Source organism: Scyliorhinus torazame, chromosome 11 (assembly GCF_047496885.1).
Source record: "Scyliorhinus torazame isolate Kashiwa2021f chromosome 11, sScyTor2.1, whole genome shotgun sequence".
Lineage (NCBI taxonomy): Eukaryota > Metazoa > Chordata > Chondrichthyes > Carcharhiniformes > Scyliorhinidae > Scyliorhinus > Scyliorhinus torazame.
Genome location: NC_092717.1, coordinates 69,927,764 through 69,940,591, shown reverse-complemented (window position 1 = coordinate 69,940,591; position 12,828 = coordinate 69,927,764). Strand labels below are relative to the sequence as shown.

Sequence of the window (12,828 nt, the reverse complement as noted above, 5' to 3'; positions counted from 1 at the left end):
TATTCTTCAATCGATATCACTAAACAACATATTCTGGTCATTATGACATTGCAGGATGCGTGAGCTTGCTGTGCACAAAGAAGTTGCTGGATTTCTTACATTAGAAAAGTGACTGCATTGCGAAGAACTTCAGTTCGCTGTAAAATGCTTTGGGAAGTCCTGAGGTCTTTAACAGACTATAAAGGCATGTTGTTTCCTTTCTAGCTAGGGAAATTCAAAACTGACTAATGGTTGACATGTTTACTAAATAACCTGCACATTGAAAAGTGTCTCAAAGTAACTGTTTTAGGGCGTATAGTTGAGACCATTGAAACTGCAAGTATTTTCACTCCGCTCAAACTGGTTTCGTTCCTTTTTGTTGTCTGCATATTTGAAACACACTACTATCTGCTCAGTGACTGTCTTCTGCCTCTTCCTTCCATATTGGCTGTGCTGCTATGCACTGTCCCAGTTAGTAAAGCGTTGTGGGACAGACAGTTTCCAGTATCCTGAGTACTTTTAGAGGGTGCACACTAGCGTTGACACTGAGTACCAGCATTGTATTGCCCCTTCCACCACTTTAATATCAATATATCAATTGGGTTAGAAATGAGGAGCAACCTGGTGCACTCTGGATAATACCAGCAAAACCTCGAGATAATAGAATGACTCCATTCACTGACCATCTTTGTATCCACTATGCACTCATTTTTCTTGTTGTTTGCAAGATGTTTCTATGTTTGATCTCTCAGCAAATCAAAGGATATGGAGAATGGACTGGAAAAGGGGGTTGAGGCAGATCAGTAATGACCTTATTGAATAATGGAGTAGGTTCAGTGGTCTGGATGATCTTTCTCCTCAATCTTAAGTTCATGCAACATTACGATGGTTTCTGTGGATAAAAAATGTTTGCATGCTTTAAGTTTTTTTACTCCTTCAATGTCAACGTTTGCTCCCTCCTGATTCTTGTGAATTTCAAGAGATCAGACTTGTACACAATACAGGACCTCACATTCAAAGACCAGTGTCTCAGAATTGACTCCGTCTTGGGCAGCATTACTAAAGGTTGCTATCCTCGCCTTTAGTTCAAACCTCCTGGGTAACAGTTTTAGCAGTATCCTATAATTTGAGTCTGATGGCAACAGCCATTTTTATTCCACTGGACACAAGGCAGTTCTTAAGATTAGCATAGCCCAAGTTCCTTTTCTGTTCACCAAACTGGTTGTTAAAGTTACCGTTGAAGAAAATAAAAGTAAAGAAAGTAAGGAAGAAAAGATTTGCGTTTGTCTAGTACCTTATCACATCGTTGAGGAATGCCTTTAAAAATGCTTCATGCAAATTGCTTGTAGGTGCAGTTGCTATGTAGGTTATGTATGCAGAGTTTGCAGAACAGAAAGATTCCACAATTGCAGCGAAACAAATAACCAGGTAATCTATTTTTTTTCTTCAATGTAGTCATAATGACTGAGGGGATGAATGCTGTTGAGGGCACCATGAGATCTCCCTACTTCAATTTCTAAGCTTCTGAATTTGGTTCTGGAGTTAAAAATGGATATGTACTGGTTTGAAGTCAGTAGTATAGTTGTCAGCCATATCAGATTTTCAGGCTGTGATCACTGACTATTCCCCACGCCTGTGGACATGCCTCTGTAAATTGATAAACCTAAACTTAACTGGAAATGGCAACTAAATGGTCCTTTTGCCCAGATGTGCACCACTTGTTTTGAAGCGTTGCTTCATGATTAATTGCATTCAAACAATTTAAGTCTCATGAATTAAAGTGGTGCACATGGAAACAATGATGAGAGTCGCCTTGATCTTGCCAGGTGTGTCAGGAGTTAGTGAATCGAACCATCATGTGTAATTGGTCACTCCTTATTTGGTAACTTAATCCTGAACTCTCAACAAACATTGATTTCCAATTTTTCTTTTAACTGGAAATTACTATCATTCTACTGACATCAGGAATAATATTAGTGCATCTCAAACTAGCTTTGTCCATGGACTGGCTTGTACATCTTATTTTAATGTAGTGCTTTGGTACACGTGGGCACAGGAAAAGACCTACTCAGCCTTCCAATCTGCTCCCAAAATCTTATTCTTTAATTTATCATCGAATCATATAATAATTGTCACTGCAATATTTTAATCATCAAATATTTATCCAGTTCCCTTTCGAAAGCTGCTCTTGAACCTGTTTCCATTATCCTATTAAACAATGCATTTCAAATAGTTTTTTATCCAAAGAAAAATATTGCTGGAACAAAATTGGACCTGCTGCTAGAGTATGCTATAGCTGGACTCCTGTGGTTAGGAAAACCTTTGACCAAGTTAATACATGTGGCATTAATATTACTTTTAAGAGAGAGTTCACGAAATGAGACAAAATGGCTGCTCAAATGTATTACTTGTGAACTGACTCTTAATTACATTTATTTTGAAGTGCATAGGAACAAGATCAGGCCATCCAGTCCCTCAAATTTGTACCAACATTTTATTCTAATGGCTGTTCTATACCTCAATCCATTTACCAGCCTTTTAGCCATATCCGTTGACCTCTGAATAGAAATCTATCCACCTCCGTGTGGAAAATTTCAGTTCACCCAGCATTACTATTGTCTTGTGGGGAAGAGTTTTCCATATTTTCTCTACCCTTTGTGCAGAGGAAAAATATTTCCTGATTTCGCTCCTGAATGGTCTAGATATTAATCAAACTCCCTTTGGCTAAAGCTAACAATTCATATTTTTCTAAATCAGCCAGATTTTGACACACACCCTTATAAAAAGGGAATGTATTGCAAATCCTTATGATAGCTTAAAAATGTTTTCATATGAACTGTCAAAACCTTTGCGTAATACAATCGTACAGTTAACCATCTTGACAGGTTAGTTGGTCTAGTCTCATCCAGTTCCCTTTGATCGGTAAGCAACTTGGATGATGTGGGAAACTCTCTCTTATGGAGAAATGTAAAGAGTACAAGCAATTGAAATGGATGAAAAAAATATGTATACCACTTTTCTGTGCCCATTTTTTGCATTCAATACTCCGGTTCTGTACCAGCAAAAGATATTGAGAAAGCACATTCATGGAAAGAGAAAATGGATACCAATAAGTCACTCCGTCCAGTTGTGAGTCTCCTGGGAGTGATGATAGTGAATGAACCAGATTTCCATTTTGGGTAATGTTACAGGGCATTTCAGAGCATGGAATGAGAGGAGAAGACTTTAAAACAGAACAAAATAACAAATGTGAAAAGGGATAGAAATAAAAAGTGGTGGTTGAAGTGATCAAAGGGAAGCAAACAAATAACATGAAAGAAGAAATGTATTTTACAAATTTTATTTCTGCATTACAGAGCAAGAAGGTAAATGGGACCCGCAGAGACTAACTGCCTTGTAATTCTCCATCGTAGGCGAATGTAGAGGACATTCGTGTGCATAGGCTGTAGATTAGAGAAATTGGGCCAAATCAGGTTTGTAACAGTTTACTTACCAAGTTTAATTAATTTCAACTACCTTTATAATTGAAACAAAATTGTCCCTAATCTTTGCTTCCTGATGATTTCAGGTTATTACTGCATATGTCGTTGCATTGAACCAAAGTTACAGACTTTTGGGATCCCATGGCTCCTTTCTCAGTTGCACTATTAACAAAAATAGTTTAAGTCTCACTTGAATGATGTTGGAACACTAGTGGTAAAATTGTAAGAAATATTAATCTGAAATCATTGAGCAGTCTTTTCACCCTCACCATTAAAGAGCAATCTGGAAATTTGTTATCTGTGTTGGGCTTGCTAGGTGTCTAAGATTTAGCTTTAAAGTTTAACTTTTAACTGATCCAAATTATGTAACCTTATGTCAATCAACCATCTTTCATATGAGACAGTGTACTATTGCATGAATGAATATGCTGCATAGAATAGAACTGTAAAACACACTTTTTTAAAAATAATTTAGAGTACATAATTATTTATTTTTCCAATTAAGGGGCTATTGAGCATGGCCACCTCTAAACACTGCCGCTGATGGTGCCGCCACCCTCTCTACTTCCACTGGCGTGGAGGTGAGGGGACACCTGCGTGGCCGGAAGGCTGAGAGGAAGACCAGCAGGGCAATTCGTCAGTGGTCAGGTTTGGACCCTTCTGACCCTCTGACCCTGACTGACCCAGTGCCCCTGGCTACTGACCCGGGTGCAGCCGTTACGCCTCACCCCACCATCACCCAGCAACACCCTCAGCCCGGTGACATTTCGCCATCGGATGTGGGACCCGGCGACACTTCTGCGCAGGCCCCTGTGGATGGCGGTAGTGAGGTGCGCGACCTCGAACCAGAGGCTGCTCTGTCCCAGCTACAAATTCTGGAGAAAAGCATTGAGGGACAAGGAGTCAGCCTGGAGGGGCCTCCAGAGATAGAGGTATCCCGGTGTGTGACCCTCTCCCCCCGCTAACGGCGTCACTCCAGGTTCTTTTCCATTGATGTCATGACCAGTCCCTGAAAGAAACGAGGTGGGGGGATAGTGAGGCAATCCCAGCAGCTGCCGCTGTCCCCCGAGCAGGGTGCTTCAGGGACAGACAGGACCTAGAGGGCCCGTTCCACCCAGTACAATTTAGCACCCCGGACTTGTTCAATTTCTCAGTGGGAGGGGGTCAGCGATAACCCCTGCTTCCTAGGTTCTTAGCGGGTTATAGTTTGGAAGACCCTCTGTCCCAACCGCTGTCTTCGGACACCTCTGCCACCATCCCGGACCTGTTTCCGGAGCTATTTGCGGGGCCTTCTGGTGACCAGGCGGCGGGGGCGGAGCAGGCATCTGCACCACCACCTCACACTGGCCCGGGACTCCGGGAGGAGCCTGAGGAGATCCCGCCTGTCAATGATCCCGGTGGTGGGATCAAGGCAGGCCCTGGGTTGGTTGGTGGGCCCGTGTCGCCCGCTGCACTCAGTGTGCTGGAGGACTCGGGCCCGGAGGGCGACTTTCCGAAGGTGTCAGCTGCCCAGTGTCTGGAGCGGAGGGTACACGTGAGGCTCTCTGCAGTAGGATGCAGGGCTCACTCGTGCCTGACACTGTGTCGCCCCTCACCCCCTCTGGGGGACTTCCGGAATCTAGCACATACAATTGAAGGTTCTTTTGTTTTTCTGCCTCCGTAGATAGTTCAGACAGTGTCCGATTGGCCTCCGCCAACGCCCCGACTCTGCCCCCACCACCCTGCTTTCCCCTCTCTCCCCACCCTCCCCTTCCGTTGGTACAGAGGTGAGGGTATCTGGTCTCTCCAGCGCAAAGTTTAGTGCTTGTACAATTTGTTTTTTGTACAACTGTGTTGTGAACTGTTTTAAGAATCGGAGTATCCACCCCCCTCCCCGTACGTTGGTACTGAGGGGAGGGTATCCTGTTTCTCCAACACAAAATTAGTGTTTGTACCGTTTGGCCTTGTATATATTTTCTATTGTTTTAATAAAAAGATATGGCCAATCCACCTACCCTGCACATCTTTTGGGTTGTGTGGGTGAGACCCATGCAAACATGGGGAGAATGTGCAAACTCCACACGGACAGTGACCTGGGCCGAGATCGAACCCGGATCTTCAGTGCCGTGTGCAGCAGTGCTAACCACTGTGCCACCCCGTAGAACACACTTTGTCTCAAAAACAAAGCAAAACAACTGATAACACAATAAACATCATCTTAGGGTTGTCAAAAGTGTACGCGAGATTCTTGATTGTATTTTATTAACGATATGGAATCATTTGCCCAATGGGAATAATGGAAGTTCAAGTGTATTTTATCGCTTCAGCTGAACTCTACTTTGTACAAATTTATGTTAAGTTCAATGTCCAAGAACAACACAAAAGTTGGCAGGGTTAATATATAGTTGGACTTGTTGCATAGTTGACAAGTTAATAGCTTTACCTAACAAATCTGTTGAGTTTAATGTATACTTTGGTGTATTGCTAATTAGCTCATAGCTCTAACAGTATAATTGCTTGATCCCAGGCAGTCCTGTTCTTCAGTCTGGCCTCCCTCAGAATCACAGCTTCTAGCATGGTCAATCTGGTGCTCTCTCTGTCCCTAAATTTTTATGTCATAAAGGGACTAATTTAGGCATTTAAGAACATGAGATAAAACCTCTTTTTTCCACATCCTTAATTTTGTAAGGGCCACGAAGAATCCAGCACGAGTTTTAAGGATACAAAGTAATAACATTTATTTACTCTAACATATATACATAACAGTAGCAGTAACTTCCCTTGCTACATACTCCTTCCTGCTGGTTCCTGAACTGCCCAGCTTTATTTATACTAGGAGTTTACTAGTGGTTTCTCCGCCCCCTCATTGGGGAAGCTCATACTCCCACAGGATTGTGGGATAGTCATTAGTCCCCAGCCAATGGTAAGTAGGCAGGTTATAACACTTAACTATTTTACCAGCCTGCCATCTATTAAGAATTCACCTTTAGAGGGTGGTAGGGAGAAGCTTTCGGTACCTCGGCATCCAGGTGACACGGGAATGGGAACGACTACACAAGTTAAATTTGGCCCGATTAGTAGACCAAATGAAGGACAATTTTCGGAAGTGGGACCCGCTTCCGTTGTCACTAGCTGGGAGGGTGCAGACAGTGAAAATGACGGTCCACCCGAGATTCCTGTTTGTGTTTCAGTGTCTCCCCATCTTTATCCCACGGTCCTTCTTTAAACGGGTCAGTAAGGTGATCACTGGCTTTGTATGGGCGAGTAAGACCCCGTGAGTAAAAAAGGGATGCTTGAGCGGAGCCGGGGGGAGGGCGGGCTGGCTGGCTGGCGCTGCCGAACTTTAGTAATTATTATTGGACGGCGAATATAGCCATGATGAGGAAGTGGGTGGTGGGAGGGTCGGTATCGGTGCGTGTGGAGGTGGCTTCATGCAAGGGCACCAGTTTGGGGGCGTATGTAACGGCGCCTCTGCCGTTCCCGCTGGCACGGTTCTCCACCAGCCCCGTGGTGGTGGCGGTCCTGAGGGTCTGGGGGCAATGGAGGAGGCATGTGGGGGCGGAGGGAGCATCGGTGTGGTCTCCAATCTGTAATAATCATTGATCTGCCCCGGGAAGGTTGGATGGAGGGTTCCGGAGATGGCAGAGAGCAGGGATTGAGAGGATGGGTGATATGTTTATGGAGGGGAGTTTTCTAGCCTGCGGGAGCTAGAAGAGAAATTTGGATTGGCGAGGGGAAATGAATTTAGGTACCTGCAGGCGTGGGAATTCCTACGCAGGCAGGTCTCAACCTTCCCACTCCTACCACCAAGGGGGATACAGGACAGGGTAGTTTCCAGAGTGTGGGTGGGAGAAGGGAGGGTTTCTGACATTTACAAGGAACTCATGGGGTCAGAGGAGACGCAGACCGAGGAGCTGAAGCGCAAGTGGGAAGAGGTGTTGGTAGGAGAGATAGAGGATGGTCTCTGGGCGGACGCATTGAGTAGAGTCAATGCGTCCACAACATGTGCCAGGCTCAGCCTGATACAATTCAAAGTCGTTCACTGGGCCCACATGACAGTGGCCCGGATGAGCAGGTTCTTTGGGGTAGAAGATAGAAAGGTGTGCGGGATGGCCAGCGAACCATGTCTATATGTCTGGCCATGCCCGAAGCTTAGGGGATTCTGGCAGGGATTTGGGGATGTCATGTGGGCAGCACGGTAGCATTGTGGCTAGCACAATTGCTTCACAGTTCCAGGGTCCCAGGTTCGATTCCCAGCTTGGGTCACTATCTGTGCGGAGTCTGCACGTCCTCCCTGTGTGTGCGTGGGTTTCCTCCGGATGCTCCGGTTTCCTCCCACAGTCCAAAGATGTGCAGGTTAGGTGGATTGGCCATGATAAATTGCCCTTAGTGTCCAAAATTGCCCTTAGTGTTGGGTGGGGTTGCTGGGTTATGGGGATAGGGTGGAAGTGAGGACCTTGGGTAGGGTGCTCTTTCCAAGAGCCGGTGCAGACCTGATGGGCCGAATGGCCTCCTTCTGCACTGTAAATGCTATGTCCAAAGTGTTGAAAACGAGGGTGGCACCGAGTCCAGAGGTAGTGATTTTCAGAGTGTCGGAAGACCCGGGAATCTGCAAGAAGAGGCAGACGTTCTAGCCTTTGCTTCCCTGGTCGCCCGGAGACTGATTCTATTAGCTTGGAGGGACTCAAAGCCCCCGAAGTCGGAGATCTGGCTATCGGACATGGCTAGTTTTCTCTGTTTGGGTAAAATCAAGTTTGCCTTGAGAGGGTCAATGTTAGGACTCGCCCGGAAGTGGCAGCGGTTCGTCGACTTCTTTGCGGAAAATTAACCATCAGCAGAAGAGGGCGGGGGGCGGGGCTGGTGGTTAGCTTAGAGCAGGGGGTTAGTAAAGGTGGGACCTGTAAGAGAGGAAGACGGCTTTTGCACTATGTTTATAAATTCATGTACAATTTTGTTGTTGTTGTAAAACCATAAGTACCTCAATAAAATGTTTATTAAAAAAAAGGATTCACCTTTCGAATCAATCACCGTAAATATTCATGGCAAAGTACAGTGAAAAGTATTTTTCTGCGAGCAGCTCAACAGATCATTAAGTACATGGAAAGAAAAGGGAATAAAAGAAAGTACATAATAGGACAACACAAGGTATACAATGTAACTATATAAGCACCGGCATCGGATGGAGCATACAGGGTGTAGTGTTAATGAGGTCAGTCCATAAGATGGTCAATTAGGAGTCGTAACAGTGGGGATGAAGCTGTTTTTGAGTCTGTTCGTGTGTGCTCTCAGGCTTCTGTATCTCCTGCCCGATGGAAGAAGTTGGAAGGGTGAGTAAGCCGGGTGGGAGGGGGTCTTTGATTATAAGAACATAAGAACTAGGAGCAAGAGTAGGCCATCTGGCCCCTCGAGCCTGCTCCACCATTCAATGAGATCATGGCTGATCTTTTGTGGACTCAGCTCCACTTTCCGGCCCGAACACCATAACCCTTAATCCCTTTATTCTTCAAAAAACTATCTATCTTTATCTTAAAAACATTTAATGAAGGAGCCTCTACTGCTTCACTGGGCAAGGAATTCCATAGATTCACAACCCTTTGGGTGAAGAGGTTCCTCCTAAACTCAGTCCTAAATCTACTTCCCCTTATTTTGAGGCTATGCCCCATAGTTCTGCTTTCACCCGCCAGTGGAAACAATCTGCCCGCATCTATCCTATCTATTCCCTTCATAATTTTATATGTTTCTATAAGATCCCCCCTCATCCTTCTAAATTCCAACGACTACAGTCCCAGTCTGCTCAACCTCTCCTCGTAATCCAACCCCTTCAGCTCTGAGATTAACCTAGTGAATCTCCTCTGCACACCCTCCAGTGCCAGTACGTCCTTTCCCAAGTAAGGAAACCAAAACTGAACACAATACTCCAGGTGTGGCCTCACCAACACCTTATACAATTGCAGCATAACCTCCCTAGTCTTAAAATCCATCCCTCTCGCAATGAAGGACAAAATTCCATTTGCCTTCTTAATCACCTGTTGCACCTGTGAACCAACTTTTTGCGACTCATGCACTAGCACACCCATGTCTCACTGCACAGCAGCATGTTTTAATATTTTATCATTTAAATAATAATCCATTTTGCTGTTATTGCTACCAAAATGGATAACCTCACATTTGTCAACATTGTATTCCATCTGCCAGACCCTAGCCCATTCACTTAGCCTATCCAAATCCCTCTGCAGACTTCCAGTATCCTCTGCACATTTTGCTTTACCACTCATCTCAGTGTCGTCTGCAAACTTGGACACATTGCCCTTGGTCCCCAACTCCAAATCATCTATGTAAATTGTGAACAATTGTGGGCCCAACACTGATCCCTGAGGGACACCACTAGCTGCTGATTGCCAACCAGAGAAACACCCATTAATCCCCACTTTTTGCTTTCTATTAATTAACCAATCCTCTATCCATGCTACTACTTTCCCCTTAATGCCATGCATCTTTATCTTAAGCAGCAACCTTTTGTGTGGCATCTTGTCAAAGGCTTTCCGGAAATCCAGATATACCACATCCATTGGCTCCCCGTTATCTACCGCACTGGTAATGTGCTCAAAAAATTCCACTAAATTAGTTTGGCACGACATTGCGTCTGCCCAATGGTACAATTTCCATCCAGATGCCTCGCTATTTCTTCCTTGATGATAGATTCCAGCATCTTCCCTACTACCTATAATTACCCGCTTTCTGCCTACCTCCTTTTTTAAACAGTGGTGTCACGTTTGCTAATTTCCAATCCCCCGGGACCACCCCAGAGTCTAGTGAATTTTGGTAAATTATCACTAGTGCATTTGCAATTTCCCTAGCCATCTGATGCATTCCATCAGGGCCAGGAGACTTGTCTACCTTTAGCCCCATTAGCTTGCCCATCACTACTGATAACAATCCTCTCAAGGTCCTCACCTGTCATAGCCTCATTTCCTTTTTAAAAAAAAAAAAATATTTTATTGAAAATTTTTGGCCAATCATCACAGTACATTGTGTATCCTTTACACAGTAATATAACAATATAAATAACAATGGCCAGTTTTATAAACAGGAAATAAATAATATATAAACAAAAACAAAACTAAATGGCAACTGCCTTGTCCCAGATAAATATTCTCCAAAAATATGTTTTAACAGTCCAATATACAATTATCTATAACAACAACCTATACATATTATACTTATATATTAACATCCCTGAGAATCCCTCTGGTTCTCTTCCCCCCCCCCCCCCCCCCCCGGCCCGGGTTGCTGCTGCTGTCTTCTTCTTTTCCATTCCCTCTATCTTTCTGTGAGGTCTTCGACGAACGGTTGCCACCGCCTGGTGAACCCTTGAGCCGATCCCCTCAGGTCTCCACACCCGGGGGCTTGGCTTCCTTCCACATCAACAGTATCCTGCGCCGGGCTACTAGGGAAGCAAAGGCCAAAACATCAGCCTCTCTCACCTCCTGCACTCCCGGCTCTTCTGCAACCCCAAATATAGCCAACCCCCAGCTTGGTTCGACCTGGACCCCCACTACCTTCGAAAGCACCTTTGTCACCCCCACCCAAAACCCCTGTAGTGCCGGACATGACCAGAACATGTGGGTGTAATTCGCTGGGCTTTTCAAGCATCTCGCACACCTATCCTCTACTCCAAAAAATTTGCTAAGCCGTGTTCCAGTCATATGCGCCCTGTGTAACACCTTAAATTGTATCAGGCTTAGCCTGGCACACGAGGACGATGAGTTTACCCTACTTAGGGCATCAGCCCACAGCCCCTCCTCAATCTCCTCCCCCAGCTCTTCTTCCCATTTCCCTTTCAGCTCATCGACCATAATCTCCCCCTCGTCTCTCATCTCCCTATATATGTCTGACACCTTACCGTCCCCCACCCATGTCTTTGAGATCACTCTGTCCTGCACCTCCTGCGTCGGGAGCTGCGGGAATTCCCTCACCTGTTGCCTCGTAAAAGCCCTCAGTTGCATATACCGGAATGCATTCCCTTGGGGCAACCCATATTTTTCGGTCAGCGCTCCCAGACTTGCAAACGTCCCATCTACAAACAGATCTCTCAATTGTGTTACTCCTGCTCTTTGCCACGTTCCAAATCCCCCATTCATTCTCCCCGGAGCAAACCTATGATTATTTCTTATCGGAGACCACACCGAGGCTCCCGTCTTTCCCCTATGCCGTCTCCATTGCCCCCAAAATTTCAGAGTAGCCACCACCACCGGGCTTGTGGTGTATTTCTTCGGTGAGAATGGCAACGGCGCCGTCACCATGGCTTGTAGGCAAGTCCCCCTACAGGACGCCTTCTCCAATCTCTTCCACGCCGCTCCCTCCTCTTCTCCCATCCACTTGCATACCATTGAGATGTTGGCGGCCCAGTAGTACTCACTCAGGCTCGGTAGCGCCAGCCCCCCCCTTTCTCTACTGCGCTGCAAAAATCCCTTCCTCACTCTCGGGGTCTTCCCGGCCCACACAAAACTCATGATACTCTTCTCAATCCTTTTGAAAAAAGCCTTCGTGATCACCACCGGGAGGCACTGAAACACAAAGAGGAATCTCGGGAGGACCACCATTTTAACCGCTTGTACCCTCCCTGCCAGTGACAGAGATACCATGTCCCATCTCTTGAAGTCCTCCTCCATCTGTTCCACCAACCGCGTTAAGTTTAACCTATGCAATGTACCCCAATTCTTGGCTGTCTGGATCCCCAAGTAGCGAAAGTCCCTTGTTACCTTCCTCAGCGGTAAGTCCTCTATTTCTCTGCTCTGCTCCCCTGGATGCACCACAAACAGCTCACTTTTCCCCATGTTCAGCTTATATCCTGAAAATTCTCCAAACTCCCCAAGTATCCGCATTATCTCTGGCATCCCCTCCGCCGGGTCCGCCACATACACCAATAAATCGTCAGCGTAAAGAGATACCCGGTGATCCTCTCCTCCCCTGAGTACTCCCCTCCACGTCCTGGAACCCCTCAATGCTATTGCCAGGGGCTCAATCGCCAGTGCAAACAATAATGGGGACAGAGGACATCCCTGCCTCGTCCCTCTATGGAGCCGAAAATACGCAGACCCCCGTCCATTCGTGACCACGCTCGCCATCGGGGCCCTATACAGCAGCTGTACCCATCTAATATACTCTTCTCCAAAGCCAAATCTCCTCAACACCTCCCACAAATAATCCCACTCCACTCTATCAAATGCTTTCTCGGCATCCATCGCCACCACTATCTCCGCTTCCCCCTCTGGTGGGGGCATCATCATTACCCCTAGCAGCCTCCGTATATTTGTATTCAGCTGTCTCCCCTTCACAAACCCAGTTTGGTCCTCATGGACTATGACACAATCCTCTATCCTCATTG

General features: G+C 45.8%; 1 protein-coding gene across 2 annotated transcripts in view; it reads left to right on the top strand.

Moving 5' to 3' along the window:
* Positions 1-12,828, top strand: part of LOC140385329 (reversion-inducing cysteine-rich protein with Kazal motifs-like) — a 378,566-nt gene that overhangs the window by 39,965 nt on the left and 325,773 nt on the right. Inside the window, exon 3 of one of the 2 annotated variants that reach the window (XM_072467390.1) lies at positions 3,336-3,452. The exons of the other annotated variant lie outside the window; for it this stretch is intronic. The gene's annotated coding sequence lies outside the window, so the exon portion shown is untranslated. The remainder of the gene's footprint in view (positions 1-3,335; positions 3,453-12,828) is intronic. 2 annotated transcript variants of the gene reach the window in all.